General features: G+C 40.5%; 1 protein-coding gene across 7 annotated transcripts in view; it reads right to left on the bottom strand.

Annotated features, from left to right (window-relative positions):
- Positions 1-17,568, bottom strand: part of Atxn1 (ataxin 1) — a 414,394-nt gene that overhangs the window by 362,805 nt on the left and 34,021 nt on the right. The window lies entirely within an intron of this gene.

The raw sequence follows: 17,568 nt of genomic DNA, 5'->3' as shown, positions 1-17,568 counted from the left end.
TGACTCTGCTCCCATCCTTTCCAGGCTCCATTAACACATTCTTCCTTCCTATGATCACAAGGATGGTATTTAAACCACTGTAAAGGAAAGGATGTGCAGATACCTGATAACTCTTGTCCAAATTTATGGAGTGCAAGGGTAGAGATTGTTCATTCATGTCCCTTTTCCCTATGCCCAGTCCTGGCATGTAATAGGTGTTTTATTGGAAATATTCATAAATGAGGATAAATGCCAAACTGGCTAGTTATCTGCTCTGAGGAAGTCAATAGCTGCTGCCATTAGAAGAACCACGGTGTCATGGTAGGTCTTCCGTAAACTAGAAATTTCACAAATGACTTCCTACCAAAACTAGGAAATAAATACACTAGGAACTAGAAGATCTGGACTTCGGACCTGCCTTTCCCACTTACCAGCTCCGTGACCTTGGCAAGTCACATTCATTCTCTGATCCTCCATCTGTTTACTGAATTGGGGCAGAGAGTAGGGGAACTCCTAGTTCTTTCTTGCTACAACTCTATGGCTTGCAAAGATAGAGATCAGAGTTGCCAAGTTACTTGCTGACAAGGACCAGACCGTAAATATCCTAGATTTTATTGGTTTAGGGCTTATTCTGCAATTGAAAAGACTCAAATAAATTCTGCCATTGTAGTATGACAGCAACTGCAGACATAAGACGAATGGATGTGGCTCTGCTCCAATAAAACTTTATTTACAAAAACAGGCAGAAGGCTAGGTTTGGACCATGGACTATGCCTGCTACTGGTCTAGATGAATTGCCTCCATATCACTATGCAGTTCACAGAGCTTGTTGGAAGGCAGGACAATGAGGTATCTATCTCAAAACTTCCATGGGACCTAAAAGAAGTATAATGAAGATCACCACTCCTCTACCAACACAGATTACCTATTCAAGAAGTTTCTGATAAGATCAGAATTAAGCATATTTGAATGTGGGCATACAAGTCCACATGAGAAATAAGTATCACTAATACTGCTATCATTTACCATCCCTGACTTAGTCAGTATCTGATAAAATGTATTCATATATTTGAGAAAAGACTATTGCCTCAAAAGTAGGCACAGACTGGCTCAGCTAGAGACATACCGTAGAGTCGATGAAACCAATGTAGGCAGTTAGGGCTGTTGGAGGGAATTGGTTGGGTTTGCTGGCCAGGCCATCCTAATGAGATGACAGTAGTAGGTTGCAGCCATTGACTGAAATGTTTTTGATCCCACTAGCAAAGCCATCCTCTGAGATGAGCAGAGCTTCAGAGCTTCAGGCTCCAGAGCTTCAGTTTGGTGGTACTTAACAGTCAGTACTGCCCATTCCCACATGTAGATTCCTTGCTCACCAAACAACCACCCGCTCCACACAGACATTTCTTAAAGAACATGCACACTCTATTACTGGAACCTGTTGCAATTTCTCAGAGCAAATCAATAAAGTAGCTTCCAAGTATGATTTACCTTTTGTTGGCACAGAGAGAGAATGGTTCCAAGCACATGGGCCAGAGATTGTGATGTTTTCCATTGTGAATTAACACACTCAGCCCCCACCATGGCACAGCTCACACTCAGTCACCATGATAAGGCCTGAACTAGAGGCCATCTCTGGTCTCCCATGCAGGGCCTGCGGGCAGCTGGTATATATGAATCCAACCAGTCCTCTCCAACACCATGACTTACCATCACCTCTAGCTCTATTCATATCCTGCTTTATGGTGCTTATCAAGATGATGAAACCTAAGAGCTGATACTTTAAGATGACAATGTTTATGCTTGCCTCCCTATGCACATATAGGAGGAAGACTGGCATCCAGTTTCATTCAGTGATCCAAAATACAGAGGAAAATAAATAGGACCAACAGCCAAATACTCATAACATGCATTAGTAACTGCCACACATAGTTGCCACAACGAAGTGCAATAAACAGGTTAGGTATTAATACAACAAAAAAATAAACTATCGTGACAGGTAAATGTGATCCAAGAAACTGTTGACTGTGTTTTTATCCTATTAAGCTGTAAAACTAAGGCTCAGTACATTAGTCAGGAAACACACACACACACACACACACACACACACACACACACACACACACACACACACAGAGGCAATGAATGATACCTATTAATAATATTCTGGGGGTGAAATAATAGGGCACTAGAAGGTCAGTTTGGGGTTCCCTGTTTCATGCCAGGATATGCAAGGTCAAATACCCCCAGAGCATGGAAGGAAAACAAACGTAACTACAAAGAAGCAGGAATACCAAAGCTCTGCCTTTCCCACTTATGGTGACCTGGTTGTTTTTCTCCTTCTTTTCCAGAACTTCTAACCTGTGGGTCATACCCATGCTCTCTGAAGAAGCAGTGAGTGAATATATGCTGCTGTTTCCCAGAGAGAAGGGTTACTTGCATATTGACAATGCTTCTCGCTGGGAATGCTGAGTTCAGTTACACAATCCAGCTAGGAATTAAGTATTATCTACTCTTTGGTAAATTATCAAAATGTAAACCAGCAGTTACAGCAAAGAACATCTGAACTGCCAAGAATGTTAACACTGACTTTAGTGAGAAAGAACCTTGCTATTTAGTCTTTGGCGAGGGTATTCTTGACTATAATTTGCTGTAAGATGTGTGCATAAACAATTGTGTACTTTTATTCAAGGATTTATTTTTTACATAGAATCTTCACATCAGAATTTCACTAAATACAAATATACAGCAAAATAAAATGGTCATTTTCTACATTACTCACCATAGTTTTTCTTTTTGTTTTTTGTTTTTTGTTTAACCATTGCTTGAACTCAGGGCCTGGGTGCTGTGAGTTTTTTGTGCTCAAGAATTCTGCTCTACATAATTTGAACCACAGCTCCACTTCTGGCTTTTTTGGTAGTTAATTGGAGATTAAAAAAAGTCTTAATGACTTTCCTGACAGGGCTGACTTTGAACCATGATCCTCAGATCTGAGCCTCCTGAGTAGGTAGGATTACAGGCTTAAAACACCAGTCCCCTGCAACACACCATGATTTTAAGCTGATTTTCTCTGGCACAAAAATTCTTGGGGACTCTATATGTCATGCAGAAAATGAGCACCCAATATACATTTACCAAATGACTGATCTCTACCTTATCCAACTTGACTTAAAGGAAATTCAGCTTTTCATGTGACTACCAAATATAAGCCAAATCCCACATAACATACGAAAAAGTGTAACACTCCATAGTATTAAATGTCACATCTTTTATATGGAAGATCCTCTATTTTCTTATATAGGAAACTTCTAAGTATTTCTACGTTAGAATCTCCCGAGGGCAGAGTAAACATTCCTATTTTTCTACATAGCCCCAAGCAGAGAAAGGAAAGAACAACTTGGCTGCATTTGTATAAATTGATAGATCACCTTTTGAATTCATGCTAAGCAGCTAAATGTAGCAGCTGCCTGTCAAAAACTGTCAAGTGAAATAATTATTGATTGGTGCATCTGAATTAAAAAAATGAATGTAGGTTAATAAATGAAGATGGCTTGAAGAAAAGGCCTATAATAAAAACTAGAGAGTGAATCTGCCAATCAGGCCTGTCAGGCTTAGAATAAAAGATGAAAAGAAAACCAATAAAATGCGCAATACAGCCCAGGAAAGCTGCCATAGGCTCTCCTCATGGCCTACACCCAACCTGTCCTCACTTTTTCCCCCAGGCTATGGGTGAGATGAGTACCAGATGAGTGCCCTCCATCATTAACTACATCATCTTCACCTTTGCAGGCTCAGAACCATGCTCTGGTTCACCCTTCCTCCATACATGAGGGTGTGCAATCCTGTGGCTTGAATTCCACCATCTCTAAGGTTGACAGCACCACAGTTTATGTATCCTAGAGTAGAAAGCCATACCTCCAAGTTCATACCTCATATCTCCACATCCCAAGTTCACAATGATATCTTCTGTACCTAAGGCAGTCTTTCCCTTCTCTGTGAGGGAACTGCCATCCAACTAGAAGACACCTTGGTTTTTAATCCTTCCCTTCTCCCTTCTCTGCTGCCTCTCAGCCATCAAGTCTCATATGCTGGACCTGAGACAAAGAACTGAAGTCAATCTTCCTCTCTCTCTCTCTCTCTCCCTCCCTCCCTCCTTCCCTCCCTCCTCTCCCCCCCTCTCTCTCTTTCTCCCTCCCTTCCCCCCCCCTTTCCCCACTACTACAACAGACTCCTGAATGGTCTCCTCAGTTGGTTCACTGTCCAACTACCACCATTCTCCACAAAGCACCAGAACAATCTCTTTTCTATGTGTGTATGTGCCAGTACTATTGCTTGAACTTGGAGCCTGGGGTCTGTTGAGCTCTTGCTCAAGGCTAACATTCTACCACTTGAGCCACAGCTCCACTTCTGGCTTTTTGATGGTTAATTGGAAATAAGAATCTCACAGACTTTCCTGGCTGGGCTGGCATTATTATTTTTTTTATTGATTTTATTGTAAAGGTGATGCACAGAAGGATTACAGTGACATAGGTCAGGTAATGAGTACATTTCTTTTAAACTGTGATCCTCAAATCTCAGCCTCCTAAATGTTCATCATCCCTGGTGGTGAAGGAAATGCAAATAAAGACAACCCTGAGATACCACCTTACCCCAGTCAGAATGTCCCACATTCACAAATCAGCCCACGACAAATGCTGGAGGGGATGTGGAGAACGAGGAACGCTATTACACTGCTGGTGGGAATGTACACTCATACAACCACTTTGGAAAGCAGTCTGGAGGGTCCTTAGAAAGCTAAAGATTGACCTCCCTTACGACCCAGTCATACCACTTCTAGGCATCTACCCTGAACAACAGGAACCAATATACAAGGACACGTGCACCTCCATGTTTATTGCAGCACTGTTCGCAATAGCTAGGATATGGAAACAACCCAGATGCCCCACCACAGATGAATGGATCCAAAAATTGTGGTATCTATACACAATGGAATATTATGCAGCCATTAGAAATGACAAAATAATGGCATTTGCAGGGAAATGGATGGAGCTAGAAGGAATCATGTTGAGCGAGGTAAGCCAAGAACGAAGAGACAAACAGTACATGGTCTCCCTGATAAGTGGATGATAAATCCAAAATGTTAGGTGATATGACAAAACTAACAGGACTTAAGAAACAAAGAACTCCCACTCATCTGGTTGAACCACTACCAAATATCCCCAGGCTGCTGATCACATATATGGTATATAACATGTGAGCACCGTTATATATTACAGACTGTGATAGACAATTTGCTCCAGGAAAGTTAGAATGAACTTGTGACTTTAAACGAGCATCATTATTCCACAATACTGTGAATTACCGGAAATTAAGCAATCACTTAATCACAATCAAAAAAAAAAAAAAGAACCTTGGGGAAGGGAGGGAGGGAGGGGATGGTAGGGGGAAAACAATGGAGGGGGTAACAATGCTCAAGAGGAAGTGTACTCATTACCTCACTCATGTAACTGTAACCCTCTGTATAGTATCTTTACAATAAAAAAATTAAAAAAAAATCTCAGCCTCCTGCATAGCTAGGATTGCAGGTATGAGCCAGAAATGCCCAGCTAACAGTAAAAATAAATTACATGCTTATTCTTCCAGCTCAAAATCTCTCAGTAGTTTCTGTAATGGGCTGAACAGTGGCTTTTCCAAACTATCCTAAAACATGCCTATACTATAAAACCTGTGCATATGACCAGGAAAAAAAGACCTTTGCAGCGGCCTTTAGTTGAACATCTCAAGATGGAATCATCTTGGGTTACACAGTGAGCCCAAAATCTAGTGACCAATGTTATCATGAGAGATAGAAGAGGACAAGGTACAGACACAGAAGAGGCCCTAGAAAGACCGAAGTGTCAAAGGACACCTGCATTCTCCAGAAACCAGAAGGAGACAGGAAGAGCTCTTTTCTGGAGCTTTGGGAAGGAGTACAAGCCTCCCAGTGACATCTTGATTTCAGCTTTCTGCCCTTTGGAACTCATGTCTGTTGTTTCAAGTCACTTCATTGGAGGTAATTTGTTGGGACTAACTCCTAAGAAAGGTATATACTCTCCCACTGCATTTACAATAAAATCCAAGCTCCCCGCTGCCTCTGGCTTAACTCAAAGGCTCTTTCTGGTCTTTTCTGAGCCACTTGGCTGTCTCCTTACAATGCTGTTCCCCTAACTGCCATGTCAGCAGCCACCATACCCACTGGCTCCCATTGCTGCCTATTACCTGGACTGAAATCTCTGTACAGAAGTCCATCCCATGAGGGGCTTTCTCTGATTCCCCCAAATGAAATACCCTCTCCCCATTAGTCTTTTGCCTAAGGCAGCCTGCTCTACTTTCTTATTTACAACTACAGGGAACATATTCACTTACTTGAGGGCTATCTGCCCTAGGAGAGGATACATTCCCTAAGGACATGGACTTAGCCTCGTTCCTTGCTGCATCCCCAGTGCACAGAGTTATGTCTGGCTGAGACCACATTCAGTAAATACTTGGTTGTGTAAGATGAATCAATCATTTTCTTGTCTATTCTTCTGCTACATTATAAAAGCCTGACCTGAGAAAACCATCAAGAGATATTAACCTAAGATGTTTCTGTTTTAAGTAAGGCATGCTACTATTATTTTGAAAATGTCCAAGGTTTGGAACCTACTCCCTGCAAGCCCCGCCTCCCCCCCCCCCCCCCCAGCTCTCTTCTGTTAAAACTATTGTCCAAAAGGTAGCTTTTCTGCTTTTGTTATTTGGGTCAAGCAATGCACATAAAGGAGATGCCTAAATCCTTTCCCTATCAACCATATGAACTTATTGAGGTTAAGTAGTGACACCCTATACTTTGTGGAAAAGAATGACTTCAGAGCTGCCAGTTGAGGTGACTTCTTAACTAAGAATCACCAGTTGAGGTGATTTCTCAACTAAGAAATTGTTCTTCCAAGGGTATACAGCCAGATACTACACCACCAGCACAAGGACAATGATATAATGACAGCTCAGACAAGGTGTCCTTAGCCAGCACATTTTGCAAACTTCCCCAATGCTGTACAGAGGGACAGGAATCTGACCTTTGTGCTGACATACACACACACACACAAGACAATTGTCTCCTGTTCTACATACTTCTAAGTACAAATGGAGAGCCAGAGCTAAGTGTTTCAGGAAAGCTGTTAGTCCTTCCTCCACCCTTCACATCCTCCCAACTGTCCCTCACTAGTTTCATGCTAAGAAATTTCTAATACCTACAAAGAATATCACCAACAAGGTTACATCATCTAGTTACCCCATGTGGATGCTCTAAGCATCAGTTACTCCTTTATTCCCTGTTTCAAAATAAACAAACTGTGCTTTAAATATGGACCAGATGATTGTCTAAGGTCAACTAAACACAATGGGGATATAATATAGCCGTGTCATGGCCATTTTCAGTTGAGTGTAAAAAAGTAAGCAATGCCCTTGTTTCCTGTAGCTCAACTTTCAGTAGCATCCCTGTCCTTATGCTTTGTTCAGATGTCAGTATCTCTTCATTCTAAATTAGCGGTTCTTAAAAACTGTTTTGAAAGACACAGAATTCTTTGAGGATCTGACAAGCTACAGCCTTCTCCCAAAAGGAAAATATCAGTGCATAGGATGTTGTTCCTGGACAATCCTGGCCCATTCTGGAAAGGCTCAGTGACCGAAAATGAACTCTCAACCATCACCTTCCAGGAGCCTCAGTAACAGGCCTAGTAGGCACAGGCTCTTCACCTGAGCACATGCACAGATTCCTCCTGGCAGCCAGCCTACACCATGGTATCAGTCAGCTTTGTGAGCTTACCAATTGTACGGAGTAACCAGGACTGGGGAAATGACAAAGCAGATGAGGATCATGCACACTCTCCCCTCCCTGGTGCCACTGCAGTGGAGGGAAAGATGGCACACATCTGGGAACAGCTTCTATGTTCAGGAATTGTAAAGGGTTACACAGTCTATAAGAAAACATAGCTGGTCTCTGGTGGCTCATCCCTGTAATCCTAGCTACCCAGGAGTCTGAGATCTGAGGATAAAGGATCAAAGCCAGGGAAGGAAAGTCCATGAAACTCATCTCTAACTACCAAAAAGCTGGAAGTGGAGGCATGGCTCGAGTGGTAGAGTACTAGCCTTGAGTAAAAAAAGTTCAGGCCCTGAGTGAAAATCCCAGTACTGGAACAAAAAAAGAATGTAATAGTGAGTTTTTAGTTTGCCAAAATGTTCCTCTATTTTAAATTCAAAAACGCATTTGTGCATGTAGTACGTGTGAAGTTGCAAAGAGAAAATTTATTTAACTGGATGAAAGCCAATAGAAAGGCTTTCTGGTAATGGTCTAATTACAAACAAGAGGGTTTTCCTTTCCATTTTTATTCATAAACACTGATTCTGCTCACAAAGCCATCTAACTATTGCTTTGGTAGGCAATGGATACATAAATACTAAGCTCAGAGCAAATAAAGAAAAATATCCAAAATACTAGAAACAAATCTAAAAGCATACCAGGAAAGTAGGTTAAATTATAAAGCTTCTGACTAAACCTGATTCTACATCAGCTTTACCAAACACTTCATATTTCCTATGAGAAAAAAAAATGAAGGTTTTATTATTCAGATTCTTTAGGAAATAGGTTAAAGCATCTAACTTGCTCGAAATATGTTGTTGCTTCCCTTGCTCTGGGCATGCTTTGCAAATAATAAGCTTCTCACTCTAGTTCAATACATTTGTTATGTTTAAGAGTTGAACACACACACACACACACACACACACACACACACACACACACACACAGCATGCTTTGCAAATAATAAGCTTCTCACTCTAGTTCAATACATTTGTTATGTTTAAGAGTTGAACACACACACACACACACACACACACACACACACACACACACACACACACACACACACACACACACACACACACACACACAGAATTTATTCCCAAAAAGGTACAGAGCATTTTTACCTAACATGGTTGAATGTCTGTCATCATGTATAAAATGATCTTTACTCTTGGTATGTTACCCTCTGAAAATACTTCAGGGTAAGTTCCATAAACATTTGTGTGGACTTCTTAGAAATAAAGGAGAATTCTCCCAAGGATTAGAAGGCCTGGCTATGATTTACAAATTGTTTCAACTAAAAATTCTAACCTTTAAGTTCCTTAATGTTATTTTTCAATGGGATAGATTATTTGTCATCCCAGAATTGCAGTGGTATACTATATTATTTTTTATTCCTAGTTCATAAGTTTGGGTACATCTTCTTGAGTGAACTTTATGCTTAATAACAAATATGTTGTTGTGACTTTATTTCTTTAAAAAAAAAAAGCCTATCCTTGTACAGTTGAACTGAGTTCATTTATGCACAGGCCAGTTACACATGACGTAATACTATCAATCTATCTAAAGTGAGCTATAATCATGAATCTTGCAAAGAGGACAAAGAGACAAAACTTATTTATCTTCCATAGATAAAATAACTTTGTGCTATGTAGCACCCCTATAGTTAAACCTTTTATTTATAAACCTAGCAACTCTTTCTGTGTAGGCTACATTTCCTTAAGCTTTTCTGGACAAATTCCCTGCATTCAACAGAGTCAAGTTCCAATGTTTAGTCACAAAAGAACCTCTGGAACGTTAAGGTAATTACCTGATTTTAACTTCTAAGTATATATATTTTTAAAATTAATAACACAGTATACTTCTTTGCTTAGAATGAAAGTTAAATTACAAAGAATCTGACTTTTCAAAAATCCTGAACCCCAAAGCCATTAAAAAAAAAAAAAAAAACCTCTAGGAGCCAAGTCGCTTCACTAAATATTTATCACAGTCTAACATTACTACAATCTGAAAGTTTCTGGCTCTCGTGCAATTTCAAATTCATGTCTAACTTTACTCCATGGTGCTTTTCAGCATGGAACTAAAGCATGTTGATTCTAGTACAATCATAAAAGAGACTCCGAGGAGAGTTCAAAGTAACCTCAAGCACGATGACTTCATGTTCAAAAGATGCTTCTCATGTTAATAGCATTTAAATCTTCGCCTCTGTCTGAGTCACAAGCCTCAAAATGAAGATCTGCTCTCTCAGCTCTGGCAGCCAGGTAAGAAAAGGATTCCATTGTTTTATACCTTAACAGCATAATCTTCAATGGGGCACTTTGTTTAAAAGTGCACAAGCTCATGAAAAACTGAAAGAGGAAAAGAGGGGAAAAATCCTAACCCTAATTCCTCAGTGTGAATTGAAAGACATTTTATATAATATAAGACTTCTTTAGAAGTTGGTCCCTGAGTATGTATGTCTGTCTTTGGTACTACTGGAGTTTGAATTCAGGCCTTATGACTGCTGAGCAGGCGCTCCGACACTTGAACCACACTTCTAGCCCTTTTTTTGCTTTGTTTTTCAGATAGTGTTTTTGCCCAGGCTAGCTGTGAACATGGTTCTCCTTCACATGCCTTTCCAGTGGCTGTAATTCCACATACTCTCCGCATTGCCAGGCCCCCATTTGGTTGGGGGGGGGTCTCAATTACTTTTTTTTTCTGGGCTCTCTCAATCTATGATCCTCCTGATCTCCATGTTCTGAGTAAATGGGATTATGGATTAGGAGTGTTTTGTTTAATTTTGGGACCAACACTGAGCCTTGAAGTCAGGGCCTAGGCACTGTCCCTTAGTGTTTTCATTCAAGGACATGCTCTACCACTTGAGCTATAGGTTGCATTTTTTTTTCAAGTTCATTAGAGACATATCTCACAGACTTCCATGCCTGAGCTGGCTTTGAACCTCAATCCTCAGATTTTAGCTTCCAGAGTAGTTAGAATTACAGGTTACAGGCGTGAACTACCAGCACTAGCATGGCTAGGAAGTTTTTGTTTAATAGGAATCTGAAAACTTCAAGCTTTCAGATTCTGTGGCATCAAAGTTTTCTTCTAAGCATGTGTAGTAAGGAAGTACTTTGATATCTTTCATGACAATGGTCTGTAATCATATTCAGGGTACATCCCTAGGAGATGACCTATACTGTTCATTCCATTTACCACAGGCAACATATACAATTAGAGCAAAGTATCCTATAAAAAGGGTTTAAAAAAAAAACAGGCAGGGAGCTATCTATAGACAATCTCACTCCAATCTAAAAATTACAACAGGAGCCATGCAGGTGGCTCACACCTGTAATTCTAGTTTCTCTGAGGGCTGAGATCTGAGGATCACAGTTCAAAACCAGTCCAGGCAGGAAAGCCCATGACTCTTATCTCCAATTAACCACCAGAAAACTGGAAGTGGAGCTGTGGTTCAAAGTGGTAGAGCAATAGCCTTGAACAAAAGAGCTCAGCGACAGCACCCAGACCCTGAGTTCAAGCCCCATAACTGACCAAAAAAAAAAAATTGCAACAGGATAACAGGTTGTAGGGCTGTAGGTGGACTCCAGTAACACCATTCAGATGTGGGAACTAGTGAGCTGCAGGGGGTCAGGAAGTCCCTAGCTATAGAGATCCCAACAGTGTCTAGACAGGACATAGAATAGTTCAGACGAACATGAGATTCCCATAGAAATGCTACACCTTACTTTAATATTAAACCTGGTATTAAATTATGGCCCATTTGAAGGCAGGCAGATCAGGAGACTAGTTAAGTTTTGAAGACTGAAAGTGGCTATCTGGTTTTTATAACAAAATCTCTTGGAAAATCATAAAAGCATGCATTTCTTTTTTGTTTGTGTGTTTAAATGGTATGTCTTGCTTGGATCTGTTGGGTCCTCTACAGCCTAGAAATTCTGAGCACTGAATTTTCTGTTTATTCAGGCTTCCAGAACTGCTATTTATTACTCCACTACTGCGTGTTTTCATTCCAGAAGAGTGTGATTGTTAATTTGTTATTGCGACTTTCTTAAGGAGTCAAAACATCCAGAGAAAAAACTTGAACTACACACAGCAATAAAGGCAAGAAAATGTCTCAACAACATGGGAAGTGACTCACTGCTGCAGAGATGGCGACTAGAGAAACACTCTCGTTCAAGTCAGAATCAGTTTGTTCAGATGAAACAAAACACAGCTCAATCCAGTGTTTTGATCTGAAATCATATTTAGAAAATCAACTTGGCTGAAAGACTTTGCCTGGAAATAGGTCTGCACTCTTTTCTCTTCCTTTCTCCTACTGTGCATGCTTGGTCCGTACCTACTTCCTTGTTAGGAAATACTGTTGGAAAAACAGTATTTATGCCCACCCAAGGGACATATTTATGTCCACACATAAGCTGCCTACATTTATTTGAGCATTCCCCTACACTGATTTAAAAGAAGAAGAGGAAGGGACAGAAAATATTTCAGCATACCCTCAGCATTTGTAGAATGAAACTCAATAAGTGAGGATCTTTCCAACCTATCAGATTCACAAGCACAAGAAGCAAAGGTATGCAGCAGGGAATAGTAGCTGGTCAATATTTGCTAAATAGAGGCAGCTGACATTTTTCTGCCTTTCTTCCCCTCCTCCCTCCAAATACAACCAACTCTCCAAGTTCCCCTTCCTATCACACCAGGGTATATTTTCCTTCTTATTAGAATATGGAATTCAATCACTGTATTAAAGTTATAGATGGGGTGGTCCCAGCTGAGTCTACTAATATTTAGGGATTTAACATTGAGAGATTTTTATATCTCAGTGACAGAAGGCACAACTTCTCTTTGAGGATGTCAGTTATCATTTTAAAATGCAAATGATTAAGGTCTTTCAAACCCAATTATGTATAACATAGAAGAATGTCTTAACAGGATATTACTTTAGGTGAATCTCCCAGGAATTGAAGACATATAGAAGACACTGACCGTATTCTTTCCTCCATATGAACTCAATGACAAGCATTGTAAGAGATGTTTTTAACAGAAAGTAATCATTATTTAGAGAGAAAAAAAACATGACAATCTAAAACTCAGAGGTTACACTTTGAATGTAAGGAAGTAGATGTCTATTCCAACCTTCTCAGTAAACTAAATAAATCAAGACCAGGAAGTTCCCAATCTTTCATAATTATTTAAATTTGTCATGATAAAGAAATTAAAATTGGGATTCAATGGCAGCTATTGGGGGGAAAGGAGTAAGTAAAATACACCATTAAGCTGTGTATTGGTGGCTTATGCCTGTAATTCTAAGCTCCTCGGGAAGCTGAAATCTGAGGATCATGCTTCAAAGCCAGCCCAGGCAGGAAAGTCTGTGAGACTCTCATCTCTAATTAACCAAGAAAGAAGGAAAGGAAGAAAGAAAGAAAGGAAGAAAGAAAGAAAGAAAGAAAGAAAGAAAGAAAGAAAGAAAGAAAGAAAGAAAGAAAGAAAGAAAGAAAGAGAGAGAGAAAGAGAGAAAGAAAGAGAGAGAGAAAGAGAGAGAGAAGGAAAGAAGAAAAGGAAGGAAGGAAGGAAGGAAGAAAGAAAGAAAGAAAGAAAGAAAGAAAGAAAGAAAGAAAGAAAGAAAGAAAGACAAAACAAAAAGGATTGAAAGTGGAGCTGTTGTTCAAATGGCAGAGACCCAGTTTTGAGCAAAAAGCTATAGGACAGAGCTCTGTACCAGCACAACAACAACAACAAAAAGCACAATTAATTTCAGTGTGAGATTTGATGCTGAAAATTACACCTACCATGTCTCTCAATTCTTTTAACATCCACAAATGTATGTATTCTCAGCAAATGAGGTTCACACAAGATACTCAATATGAATTCCAAAAAACTCAAAATTACAAAGTTGTAAGAAAGAGCATGTTTGAATATTTTTATTTCAGAAGTTCTAAACAATCAAGAAACTAAGGAGCATAGCAGAAGAAATCACATAAATGTGTTACATGCATAAATCTATATACCAGATAACATAGTGCAAATAGACTATTCTATAATTTTTTTTTCGGTTATGGGGCTTGAACTTGGGGCCTGGGTGCTGTCCCTCAGCTCTTCAGCTCAAAGCTGGTGTTCTACCACGTGAGCCACAGTGCCATCTCTGGCCTTTTCTATTTATGTGGTGCTGAGGAATCGAACCTAGGGCCTTATGCACGTGAGGCAAGCACTCTACCACTGAGCCACCTTCCTGGCCCTCTAGAATTCTTTAGAATAGCCATCTTATGTTCTCAGAGTTAGTCTGTGAGATTTATATGGATGGTTATCACAGAGAAAGCATATTTTCAGAGATGAATTACTAATATAAATATAACTTGGTGTGAAAAATTCCTCATTGAGAACACCCCTCCATTCCCCAAGCAAAGATGCTACTAGACAGAAATAAGGTAAGCTCTAACTGAGTGGCTTAAGATCATATATTCACTCACCCACTGGATTCATTCATCCACATGCAATTCTCCAACTCTACATGCAGAAATTACAGGAACAATGCAGGTCCCTTACTCTACACTTCCACCTTGTAGGAGTAGCTTCTGGGGCTTGAAGAGAGGAGAGGGCTGCAGAAGAGCAGGATCCCATCCTGCCTGCCTCTGGCTCTTTCTGCCATACCACCTGGAAGCCTGGAGTCAGAAGGAGTCTACCTGGGACCCAACACCTCAATGTGACCAGGAAAAGGAGTGAATGGCCTGATAAACTGAGCTCTCCAGAGTGGCGCTGGGGAATTGAGGGTAGTGAGAGGACTGTTAGTCTGGGCTAAAGTCACTGGCGAGATCTTTGCATCCTATAAGCCTATACTTGGTATGGTTGGTGGGGAAGAATGTGAACAAGAGGGGAAGGGAAAGGAGTCAGTGTTGGAGTCACAGTGATATTTCAACCCTGCTATAGCCAACAACAAATCCCACATGCATACCCTCCTTACATGTGTGAATAGAGCTACAGAATAGCTGGTACCCCCTTTACTCCAGTACCCAGCTTAGATTCTTTTCAGTTCTTTTAAAATTTCATCCCACGCATCTTTCTGTTGTTGTTATTGTTCCCTCAATACTAGGTTTTGAACTCAGGGTTTCACACTTGTTAAGAAAATGCTCTACCACTTGAGCATCTTCAGTTATAAGAAAATGCTCTATCACTTGAGCATCTTCAGTTATAAGAAAATGCTCTACCACTTGAGCATCTTGTTATTTTTACTTCCATTATAGTCTTTTTGGATTTTTCTCTTTTTTTTGCTTTTCATTTACTTATTTATTTTACTTCAGTTATTTTTCAGACAGGGTCTCTTCCCAGCTCTGCTTCCCAGGTGGCTGGGCTTCCAAGAGTCAATCACTGTACCCAGCCCAAACCAATCTTTTCTAAAAGAGACTTTGCTTGGTAGTTGACACCCATCCAGTAAGTCCGTACACTGCTGGGGTGCAGCGATAATTCTGTGCACCTAACTGCTAAGGGCTCTCAAGCTGCTGTCACCTTTCCAGCGCTGCTTCCAAAACCCAATTAGAGCAGAGCCACATGGAAAGGTTATGAGGAACCTCAGTAATCCAAACATTGTGGATGCCTCAGGCACCTGGAGGCAAGCGCTTCTGCACAATGAGAGCCGCCCTTCTGGCCGCTGAACAGATTTCAAAACACATCCTCCCTTGCTGTAGAAAGTATCTGGCCACAAAGTTTGTTATCAGCAGCATCGGGATTAAAAAAAAAATGGTGACCTCTGCCTTTTCTGTCTCTCACCCTTATTCTCCCAAGGTGTATATTTATATGTGTTGCAAAGCAGCCAAAGGGAACTTCAAAAGAAGCCTTGCTGTGGGGTTCACAGTGAATGAGGAACAGCTGGACGGAGGGGAGCAAAGACACAGCGAGCCATGGATATTGTGTTAAATATATAAGCTTCCTCTGGCTTTCTTTGAAATGTTTGTTCATCGAAACTTGGGAGCTGTGGGCTTTGTATTTACCACGGCTGGGATGCCAGAGCCGAGCTCTGAATACTGTTCAAAGCCTGTATTCTTTTGCTCATATTTGAGGCATTGCAACCCAGTTGCCTCGGGTCCTGTTTTTATAGCCATGCAGCTGAAATGTGGCAATGACTGAAAGGACTGAACCAGGGAGATGTGGTTTAGCCCCCGTGTTGCAATCTAGCAGAACCTTAGGGAGGTGGTCAAGTTGAGGATCTGGAGATTAGGATTCTGCCTTTTCATTATCTGCATTTCCTTTCCTTTCATGCACTCCTAAACTGTATACCAATATATTAGGGAAGAAAAAAACGGCCCTCCAAACAAAAATCACACAAGGCATGGGTTTTATAATATATCTGGCACACTATAGGTGCTTCACAGACAGTGACGACTTTTCTTCCTTTCTCCCCCGATGAAAGAAAAACCCCTTAGATTGTCTGAGAGGCTGGAACAGAATAAAAAAGAAAAAAAATTAAAGGGACAATGGGAAATTCCTTTCCAAAATAAAATTAAATGTTTTTGTATATTAAATAGAATTTGCTATGGCTTGATTGCAATTTAAATTGTAATATTATTTGCCAGTGCCTGGGCTATCGTGCCAGCTACAACCAAACCAAAAGCCAGACCTATTTTAAAAATGACTAAAAACTACAAGAGCTAGGGGCATGGTTCAAGTGGTAGAGTTCCTTTCTAGCAAGTGTGAGACCCTGAGTTTAAATCACAGTACTATTTACCCAAACAAAACAAAACAAACAAACAAAAAATGCTGTTTTAAGTAAAAATCCTTTTTACTGGTGGTTCACACTTCAAATACTAGCTACTCAAAAGAATCAAAGTTCAAAGGCAGTTCAGACAAAAAGTTGGTGAGACCTCATCTTATCAAAAAAGCCACACATACCACTGAGTGATCCCAGCTACTCAGTATAAATAGGAGGATAGAGGCCCAGGCCCACTCTGAGCAAAAAGCACAAGACCTTATGTAAAAAATAAAATAAAACAGGGCTGGGGAATGTGGCTCAAGTGGTATAACTTCCGCCTAGCAAGCTCAAGGCCCTACATTCAAATTCCAGTACCACCAAAAAAAAAAAAAAAAAAACAAATAAAACCTAGGAAGGGAAAGAGTAAAAAGGAGGAATAGAAGGGAAGAAGAAGAGGAAAGGAGGGAGGGAGAGAAGAAAGAGGGAGGGAAACGTGAAGGAAAGGGAAAGAGGGAGAGGGAGGGAGAGATAGGGGAATGAGAGGGAGAAATGGAAGAAGGAAATAAGAGAAGGAAGAAGGAAGGAAGGAAGGAAGGAAGGAAGGAAGGAAGGAAGGAAGGAAGGAAGGAAGGAAGGAAGGAAGGAAGGAAGGAAGGAGGGAGAGAAGGAAGGAAGGAAAGAGGAAAGGAAGAAAGGAAAGGAGGGAAGGAAGGCATGAAGGAAGGAAGAGGGAGGGAGGGAGAGAAAATAGGAAAAGGAAAGGAGGGATGAGGGGAACAAAGAAGGAAGGAAGGAAGGAAGGAAGGAAGGAAGGAAGGAAGGAAGGAAGGAGGGAAGGAGGGAGGGAAGGAAGGAAGGGAGGAAGGGAGGAAGGGAAGAAGAATATCATTTTACAGGTAGAATTTGTAGAAACACAAAGCACTCTGGAGTTAAATGGTAAACTGATACATTTTACATATTTATATCATAAAATACAAACTAATACTTGCATAAATAAATACATACATCTTATGACATACAATATAAATATCTAAAAATAAGACTT

Source organism: Dipodomys merriami, unplaced genomic scaffold (assembly GCF_024711535.1).
Source record: "Dipodomys merriami isolate MVZ:Mamm:240054 unplaced genomic scaffold, mDipMer1.0.p SCAF_16, whole genome shotgun sequence".
Taxonomy (NCBI): domain Eukaryota; kingdom Metazoa; phylum Chordata; class Mammalia; order Rodentia; family Heteromyidae; genus Dipodomys; species Dipodomys merriami.
Note: the sequence above shows the minus strand (reverse complement) of the source record. Positions and strands in the feature narration are given on the sequence as shown.